Genomic DNA, 10,418 nt, shown 5'->3' with positions numbered 1-10,418 from the left:
GAGAATAAAGAAGATCAGGAAAGAGAGCTACTTGCACTCCAGATCGACACTGCCCAAATACATATTATATATATATACATTTGCTCTGTATATATATATATATGTTCTGTATATAGGGCTGTGTACTACTCAGCACTTATATATGTACTGTATATAGGGCTGTGTACTACTCAGCACTTCTACATAGATTATTCATCAGAATATCTGAACTAATATATAAATTAGGTCCTGGCACTGTACAAAAAGTCCCAAACAGCTCCACTCAGGCCCTGTATAAGCACCAATTTATGGCAGGATACAGCAGCCCCAGTCAGAGTATCCGAATTGTGGGTCTGTATATCAGTGGTATATCTCATTGTATTGGCAGAAAAAAATAACCCACCAATGTTCGCATTTTACAAAATATCTGCACTTGATCCTGGCTTAATTCAGCCTTGCGGTTATCAATTACTGTGCAATGGGGATTATCTGTATTAGAATAGCTCACAAAGGTCAAGGACCAAGAGACTGGGATAGATCCCAGGCAGTTCTGCAATGTATCATCTTCTCAACATATACATGACACATCTTCTTGGATGAAAATCCTTAGGAGTTCTGTTTTATACTTGGAGATGAAGCTTTTGGACTGATAGCAACAGGGTTGGACTAGGCCACGGGGCATCAGTAGAAAACCTAATGGGCCCTGCCAACCCAGGACCATTGCCATTCTTCCTTCCCTGCTGCAAGATGTCTTATGTGCCCCTATGCAGGTCCTTTGGCTGGAGCCCTGTATGCTTGTCTCTCCTGTAATACGACCCTCCCTTCTGCACGCTACAAAGCAAAGGAATGTGGCTGGTTTGCAGAAGTGACTTTGAGCAGGCATAGGCCTGGACCAGACCATGTTGAATCTGCTGCCCTGCTGCTCTTCCACTCTTGCTGAAGCATTATTTCCGCTCGGGTGCAGGCAGACAAGGTGGATTTCAGCACCAAAACACAACATTTTGACAAAATTGAAAAAGGTAAAGGGAGCAGCAGGGCAGCACATTCTCTGCTTGAGGAAAAACCACAGGGTTACATTGTCGGGGCCTAGCCTAACAGGCTTTTTGCTTGTTATAGATAAGTTTGAGGTTGCTGCCATGATGTGTTACAGACATAGCAAGACAGGCCCTGTGGTTATGAAAAGTCTTGTCTCCCAGCCCTTACCCAAGTTCAGTTCAACAATCTACAGCAGCCCCTGCTTTGCTCATTGTAAAAGATGGTCGCAGATGCACACACCTGCTGCTGCATTCCCAGAAAGTGTCTGTCACGGGGGGATATTATACATGAAATTGCCACTGTGCCATCCTGCTATGAAGTCTGTGGGTATTTATACATACAATTGCCACTGTGCCATCCTGCTATCAAGTCTGGGGATATTACACATGAAACTGCCAATGTGCCATCTCCCCACCCCCACCAGCTGATATTTGTGGGAGAGAGGAGAGAAAAATTATTCAATAGTTGGGGGGAGAAGAGTTTGCAAATGAGTCCCCTCCGTACGGCCGCATTTGTCAGTGGCGCACGGACTGCCAGGGGGGGCCCTGAGGGGGTGCGGGCCCTGGCCTGCTTGCACCCCCTGCTCCCCCGGTAGTTCCGCCACTGCCCTGTACCCCCCTGTTGGACACTGGATAGCAAAATGGCCATCTTCTGCCTTTAGTATTAATGATGGTCAAATCTGATAGTGGACAACTCTGTATACTATTATGCAATGACCCTGTAACTCAGGGATCCCCTTTTTTTTTACCAGTAAGCCACATTCAAATGTAAAATAGGTTGGAGAACAACACAAGCATGCAAAAAGTTCCTGGGGGGTGCCAATTATAGTTTTTTTTGGTTGACTATTGGTAGCCTTACATGGACTGTCAGCCTACAGGAGACTGTGTTTGGCAGTACACATGGTTTTCATGCAACTTTACCAAATTATAAGCAAGTTGCTAGAATGTACACCAGAGGCAAAAAAGGTAAATAATTAAGAAAATACACAAAACTGAAAAATGAAGACCAATTGCTGTTTGTCTTAAAATATCACTTTCTTTCTGCTAAGATAAATTATGTTAAAGGAAAACTATACCCATAAATGAATACTTGTAACTTATGTGCTTTCAGAAAGAGCCAGCACTTTAGGATGGAACTGCTTTTCTGGCAGGCTGTTGCTCCTCCTACTCAATGTAACTGAATGTGTTGCAGTGGGACCTGGATTTTACTGTTGAGTGCTAATCTTAGATCTACCAGGGAGCTGCTATCTGGTTAGCTTCTCATTGTTCTGTTGTTAGGCTGCTGGGGGGGGGGGAGGGGTGATATCACTCCAATTTGCAGTACAGCAGTAAAGAGTGATTGAAGTTTATCAGAGCACAAGTCACATGACTGGGGGCAGCTGGGAAACTGACAATATGTCTAGCCCCATGTCAGATTATTAAATATAAAAAAATATGTTTGCTCTTTTGAGAAACTTATTACAGTGCAGAATTCTGGAGCAGCACTATTAACTGATGCGTTTTGAAAAAAAACATGTTTTCCCATGACATTATCTCTTTAAGTAAATACACCTTTTACCTTGAGCCAGGATTTACGATTACCCAATGGCACTGATAAAAAAAAAGTATATTTTTATAAAAATGGTTCATTTACATGAAGCAGGGTTTTACATATGAGCTGTCTTATGGAATATATTTTTATAGAGACCTACATTGTTCACTGGTTTAGTTTTCCTTTAAGGTGAACTTCCCTTTTCAGTTACGTTCAAATGTTAACAGCAGGAACTACACATGCAAAAGCAGCAACTGTATGTATCTAAAAATATAAGAGCCCCTGGTAGTTCACCTTTAAAGGAATTGTTCAGTGTAAAAATAAAAACTGGGTAAATAGATATGCTGTGCAAAATAAAAAATGTTTCTAATATAGTAAGTTAGCCAAAAATGTAATGTAAAAAGGCTGGAGTGACTGGGTGTGTTACATAATAGCCAGAATACTACTTCCTGCTTTTCAGCTCTCTTGGTTTACACTGATTGGTTACCCTGGCTACCAGGCAGTAACCAATCAGAGATTTGAGGGTGGGCCACATCTGTTGCTTTTGAATCTGAGCTGAATGCTGAGGATCAATTACAAACTCACTAAACAGATATGTACCATGTGGCCCCCCTTCAAGTCACTGACTAACTCAGAGTTAGAGAGCTGAAAAGCAGTAAGTAGTGTTCTGGCTATTATTTTGCACATCCAGTCACTCCAGTCTTTATACATAACATTTTTGGCTAACTAACTATATTAGAAACATTTTTTATTTTGCACAGTCTATCTATTTACCCAGTTTTTATTTTCACACTGAACTGTTCCATTAAATGAGCTTTTAGTATGATATAAAGAGTGAATATAGTGTGAATACAGAGTAAGTTCTGTTTTCACCTTTTGATAAATATGGGAAATTTCACAGTCCTCTATGTCAAAAAATGAAAAAAAAAATCCATATGAATCACTAAAATTGGTCACTTACAGTATATAGACTGGAGTTGGGTCATCATGAATACTCTTTCTTAAATTTACACAAAAACTGAATGGTAAATTGTATTTTATAAAATAACAGCACTCAAATATTTATAAAATGGGCTTCTGTTTGGCACAGTTGTCGTTTCAGATCACACAACTCACTTGCAATTCACTTGCACAGGGAACATATGTAAGTGGATGTATAAAGTACTTTCTGTCTGAATGCTGATTTTGGTATATGAATTGTAAGTGAGTCAGCAGGACAGAGTATTTACTAAGGCAATTAAACTCCCATCTCTCCACCGACAGCAGTAAGAGAGTATCGTGAAGCACTACAAAATAAACAAGTGCACTTTACTCAGTGTTGTAGCCAACAAAGGAAATTACTTTTCCGACACCCCTTCTCTTTCCTGTCTAGCCTGTTGTAAATTACAAGCTGCTAGCACTGAAATTATATCCACTCACCATGACTGTTTGGAGAGATTAGAGAAACCACACAACGATAATCGTCTGACTTGCTCTGCAGCAAGATAAGGTAGCGACCCATGCAGTAAAACGGCCAGTAACACTGCTAAATAAAAATGCCCTATATGCATTTTCACAATTGTCTGCATTTACAAAAATTCTGCAGTTCCTCTATAGCAAAGTATTTTATATAAAAATACTTGTAGTTTGTAAGGCTGTAGGTTCCAGTAATGAATGGAATTTATTAATAGATCTTGTGGAGCTTTTTTTTTTTGCTTCTGTAAAGGGGTGATTCATCTTTAAGTAGGGATGCACCAAATCCAGGATTTGGGCCTTTTCCAAACCTCCCAACATTTTGGAAATAAAAAAAGGGACAAATAGTTGCCGTGTGTAGCGTGCCAAATTTGATTGACCACGCCCATTTTTGTGACCACACCCCCTAATTACCATGTTCTTTGTACAAAATTTTGCAGGTTATAAAAGTTTCAACATATTTCTGTGATTTTTTTCAGTTATTACAGTTTTGCTAATGAAGGTGAATTGCCCTTTAAGCTGTGAGTCTAACATTTCCCAAGGGACCTGTTATCTTATATTTTTACAATTACTTATTTGCTTATCTAGATTGCTTATCTAGATTCATTTGAATTGTTACAAATGTAAAATATCTTTTGTTGTGGCTGTTCTGGGCTCTCTGCTAAAAGACAATTAAATTAGAAACTTTGTTTCTTTTTCTGGCTGTTCAGTGCAGAGGAAAACGAGACTTTCCAGTACAAATGAGGGACTGCAGGTTGAGCTGTCAAAAGAGGGATTGTCCCTCTAAAAACGGAACAGTTGGGAGGTATGCTTTTCACCAGTAGTCTGATTCGGTCAAATCCTTGTACCTGGCCGAAACGAATCTGAATACTTAAAATCATGTGACTTTTTGTCACAAAACAAGGAAGTAAAAAACTTTTTAGGTGCACTCTGTATTTGCATATGCAAATTAGGGTTCAGATTCGGTTTGGTATTCGCCTGCATCTTTCATGAAGGATTTGGCCGTATCCAAAATAGTGGATTCAGTGCATCCCTATATATGTGTATAGTTTTAGCATGTTATAGATTGCCCAATTCTAAACAACTTTTCAATTGGCCTTCATTTTCTCTTTTTTATTGTTTTTTTTCTCCCTTCTTCTTCTGATTCTTTCCAGCTTTCAAATGGTAGTCACTGACCCCATCTAAAAACAAATGCTCTGTAAGGTTACAAATGTATTGTTATTGCGACTATTACTCATATTGCTATTTAGACCCTCCCCTAATTATATTCTGTCTCTTATTAAAATCAATGCAGGGTTGCTAGGGTAATTTGGACCCTAGCAACTCAATTGCTAAAATGGCAAACAAATAAAAAGCTAAATAACTCAAAAACCCCAAATAATGAAAAATTAAAACCAATTGCAAATAGTCTCAGAATATCATTCTCAACATCATACTAAGGATTAACTCAAAGGTGAACAATATCTTTATAGGAGAACGTAAGCCCCTCTTAACTGGCTGGTTTAGTACATTAGTAAAAAAAAAACTTAAGGCACTGAAAGGGTGAAATCCTACTCTGTTTTCATACTTATTGTACCTTGAAGGAGCTGAATCGATATTGGCACAACCAGTTAAGTGAAGGAACATCCTCTTTCATCTGGATTAGAGTGGATCTGTTGTGTTGTTTGCCAGCAGTATTTTAGTGCTTATTGATTTTGCTGTCTGAGTTGAGGTAGTTATATGCATTTGTCAGAATGGTTTCATATATATATATATATAAACAAGGGAAAGTTGTGCTCACCACTATTTTTTAAAACCATTAGGTGGGGGTGCAATGAGGGTGTGACCACAAAATACATATAGTCAACTACAAGAGTCCTCTGCACTCAACCCATTATCAATATACTTAAGACAGAGACATTTAGTGCATACTGCTACTAAAAAATGCCTTACCCTTTAAACAACACAGGGATTGTTTAACAAACGATCCCTGTGTTGTTTAAAGGGTAAGGCATTTTTTAGTAGCAGTATGCACAAAATGTCTCTGTCTTAAGTATATTGATAATGGGTTGAGTGCAGAGGACTCTTGTAGTTGACTATATATATATATATATATATATATATATATATAATGGTTGCTGGTGTCCGCACTCTTTTCTTGTTAGAGCAGGGGTGCACGATCAATATTGTAGATAATGGTGTGAAGGATCAGCACTCTCCCATTAGTTTAGTGAATGAAGTGTTGTTTTATTGAATACACAACATTAGATCCGACGTTTCGGAGGAGACCTTTTTCAAGGATGTGGGACCGAAACGTCGGATCTAATGTTGTGTATTCAATAAAACAACACTTCATTCACTAAACTAGTGGGAGAGTGGTGATCTTTCACACCATTATCTACAATATTGATTGTGCACCCCTGCTCTAACAAGAAAAGAGTGCTGACACCAGCAACCATTATATATATATATATATATATATATATATATATATATATATATATATATATATATATATACATATATATATACTGTATATTGAGCCACCTATGGTGAGGCAAGAATACTAAAGAAACAATAGCTGTGGTTCTGTTCATTGTTGGCTGTACTACAGTTCTATTTGACAGATGAACCTAGAAAAATGATCTTTCAATGGTGTTCTGTTGTTTGTTCACCTTAAAACAGGCAAATATTTAAAAGCACTTATGAGACTCCGGGTATTCTAATTTTTGCTGTATAATTTTCTCCATATTTGCACAACATCAATAGTCCATTAATCTTTTTGAATTCCAAAATAAGCTAAAAATGATTTAATGATATCCAGGCTACAAAGGACACCATCTATATAATACATTTGTGTCATTCTTGCACTTTGTCGGGTTGAGAACATGCCACTATATACATGGAAATATTTAGATTTCCCTTCCCTTTTGACATGATTATCCATTCTTATATCTCTTGTATTGAATTGCTGTGCCTACATAGATTAGTACTTCAAACTATTTGCTGTGGATTTTTATGCTGATGTTCGTGGTTCAAGACTAATACAATGTATTAATGGCATGTACTGCTTTTACTGCACCCCCCCTTTTTTTTTTCTGTACCCCTGGATTTATTTTACAAATTTAATAAAAAATAATTTACAAAAAAAAAAAAAGAAATATTTAGATTGGTTATCAAAGCTTCATATTTTTTTCTTTTTTTATGCCCTTTTACCAGCTCTCTGGCGGTGATTACACCCACAAGTGAACTTGAACTTAGATCTAGATCAGCTTCAACTGTGCATACTCCTTGCCACTAGAGAGATGGGAAACAACCAGAGCAGATAAAATGATTTAGCTGAGCATGTCTACAACTGAAAAAGACATACAATATGCAGCATTGCCTCTTAATATGTATGCAGCTGTTTGTACCTGTTACCAAATATCAAACTTTGCATAAATAGGCTCTTTATAAACTTTGAAAGAGAGAGAAAGAATCCCTAACAATCCTTGTGCTCTCAGTCTTTTTCCTTGTGGCATAACTAGATATTAATGGGCCCCACAGCAAATTATTTTTTAGGCCACCAAAATGTCTAGAGGTTGATCTATTTTACCAAAATTTATTGAAACTGTATATGAATTAGGGCCTCATGGGGCCCCTATACCTCCTGGGCCCCCCTGCAGCCGCAGGGTCTGCTTTCTCTGTAGTTACACCCCTGCTCCTTCCCCAGAACCCCTTAAGGAAGTTCAGATGAAACCACTATTATTTTTTTTAAAGATATTAGAAGGCATTTTTACTAAAAGTTCTTCAAACAACAGAGTTTACAACTGCCTCATATGCTTACAATTATGGAATAGCTTAAAGTTAATAAATCTTCTTTATTCTCTTTATTTATTGTGTTTCTCCAACAAATACATACATTGTATCATCATATACTTCTCTAAGGAGTAAGATCTAAAATTAACTATAAATCTAAAAAAAAAAAAAAAAAACCCACACAAAAAAAAATTAAAGATGTAATATCACCCAGGGTAGTTACTACTAAAGATAGTCCTAGACAATGTAGTCGTTATGTTTTGATCTTAAATAGCCAAAGTTTATATGCTTCCTGTATTATTCTTTTCTCTCTCAGACCTCTTGACACAGCTTTTTCATATTCTAAGTTATTAATTACTTGGTGGATATTTGGAATCTCCTTCTTTTTCCAGTTTTTAGCTATCAGGAGTTTACATGTATTTAATACTTGAAAGGTCACCATTTCTAGGTTCTTATTTGGAAGATTGTAAAGTTAATACATCTTTAACATTAGAGATTGAATTTCAGCTTTTACTAAAGAAGCACACACTTTGCCCTGATATTTTCATTGGGCATTGAGATAATATGCACAGATTCCCTTCCAAGGAACACAGTGATGACACCTCCCTGGCAAGAATAGTGATCACACTTATTAGTCACTTCTTTGGAACAAGGAAAGGCTAAGGAATGAGAACTGTATGAGTGTTTGTAATATAGCACACCAGAATGCAGGTATCAGTTAAGGGCACATGGAACTCAGTGTGATTCTATCGGACGCAGTTTAATATGACAGAAACAAGTATCATTGTCAGAATGCAAGATGGAACTAGCTAGCATGAAAAGATGCCTTTGCTGGTGCTACAGAAAGGCTGCCATGAAGACAGCTAGCAATTCGGGTGCTGGAATGTAGGACTAGACCTAGACAACAACCCACAAGAATGCTAATCTGACCCTAATTAATGACAATGTGCCTATATGACTGCCCTTATAAAATGTGTTGTCAAATATTCTTGAGCCTCTTTCATGTACCCTTTCTTATGTTTAGAATAAGTAAAGTGTGTTTTAATAGAAATACAGTTATCATGTATGCATGATTATTTTAAGTAGGTTTACAGGTGATTAAGGGTCAGGCCACACTGGGTGTTTTGGGGAGATTTGGTCGCCTGGCGACTAATCACCTCGTTTTTGTGGCGACCAATCTCCCCAAACGCCTTCCCTGACTCTGCGCCGGCTAAAATGAAAAAACGTTGTTTTCCGAAGTCGCCCCAAGTCTCCTCGTGAGGCAACTTCGGGAAAGCGAACTGCTGCATGTGATTAGCGCCGGTGTTTTTTCATTTTAAGCCGGCGCAGAGTCAGGGAAGGCATTTGGGGAGATTGGTTGCCGCAAAGACGAATCGATTAGTCGCCAGGCGACCAAATCTCCCCAAAACACCCAGTGTGAACTTACCCTAAAGGGGTTGTTCACCTTCAAACACCTAGCTGTTTTCAGATAGTTCACCAGAAATAACGATTTTTTCCAATTACTTTCTATTTTCTATGTGTGAATGTTTTTCTAATATTCAAGTGTAAAGTGTCATGTTTCACCTTCTAAAGCAGCTCTGGGAAGGGGGGTTGCCCTGTAAACTGATCTAAATTGATACATTTAGTTTATACATTTGTTATCTTTGTCCCTGCTGAGCAGAATCCCTGAGTTTCATTACAGGCAGCTGTTAGAATTGATACAATAGTTGCTAATACTCCAGAGATGCTGTTGAGAAATGGATCAACTTAATGTTGCAAAATTGTAACAGTTTAGCGTCTACGTCTGAATTACTGAGCTGCCAGACTGAAACACCAGAAACTAGAGTCCTGCGCGGAACCAATTTCTAAGACCCGAACCAACCCCAACCCGCAACCCACATATTTACCCACTTTCATCCGCTACCTGACCCGGACCTGCAACTGCCTTATCCTAAACCCGACCCGCCGACCACCATCAAACCGGAAGTGATGTCAAAAGTGGGCAGGACAGACATGTTTTGTAAAACTTTAAAATGATTAAAATACAGACAATATTACATAAGATAATAAATTGAGAGGAGACCCGCAACCTGACCCGCAGGTATACCTGCACCTGAAAATCCTCCCTTCATTCCGTAAGATGCCCACTTTTTTTGCGGGTACCCGACCCGCTGCAGGACTCTACCACAAACAAGAACACTAAACTTTAAACTTAGATTCTGAAAAAACTGTTAAAAATAAATAATGAAAAGTAATTGAAAAAAGTCTTTATTTCTGAGGATCGATCTGAAAACAACTGAACTGAAAAAAGTGTTTGGAAGGTGTACAACCCCTTTAAAGTCAATTAGTTTACAATATTGGCAGGTGTCGTTCACAGAAATGCACATCATTGTGTAAATACTAGGAGGGACTTGGGGCAGAAAGGCAGAAGTCCAGCCAGGTTTTACAGCCTAGATGTGGACCCAAAAAGGGGATGGTATTCTGTGGGAGTGGGTGGAGTCAGGGTTCTGTTTGTAATGTATGTATAAAGGCATGGCAGGTAGCTATCTTGTGTGGGATATTTAGTTTGCCGGGGCTAATCGCCAAAGAGCTCAGGAAAAATTGGGCTACCAACCTGTTTCCCCAGATAAGGATGGTCCGCCAAAATAAGTACAGGTGTTGGATCT

This window comes from Xenopus laevis, chromosome 2L (genome assembly GCF_017654675.1).
Source record: "Xenopus laevis strain J_2021 chromosome 2L, Xenopus_laevis_v10.1, whole genome shotgun sequence".
Taxonomy (NCBI): domain Eukaryota; kingdom Metazoa; phylum Chordata; class Amphibia; order Anura; family Pipidae; genus Xenopus; species Xenopus laevis.
Note: the sequence above shows the minus strand (reverse complement) of the source record.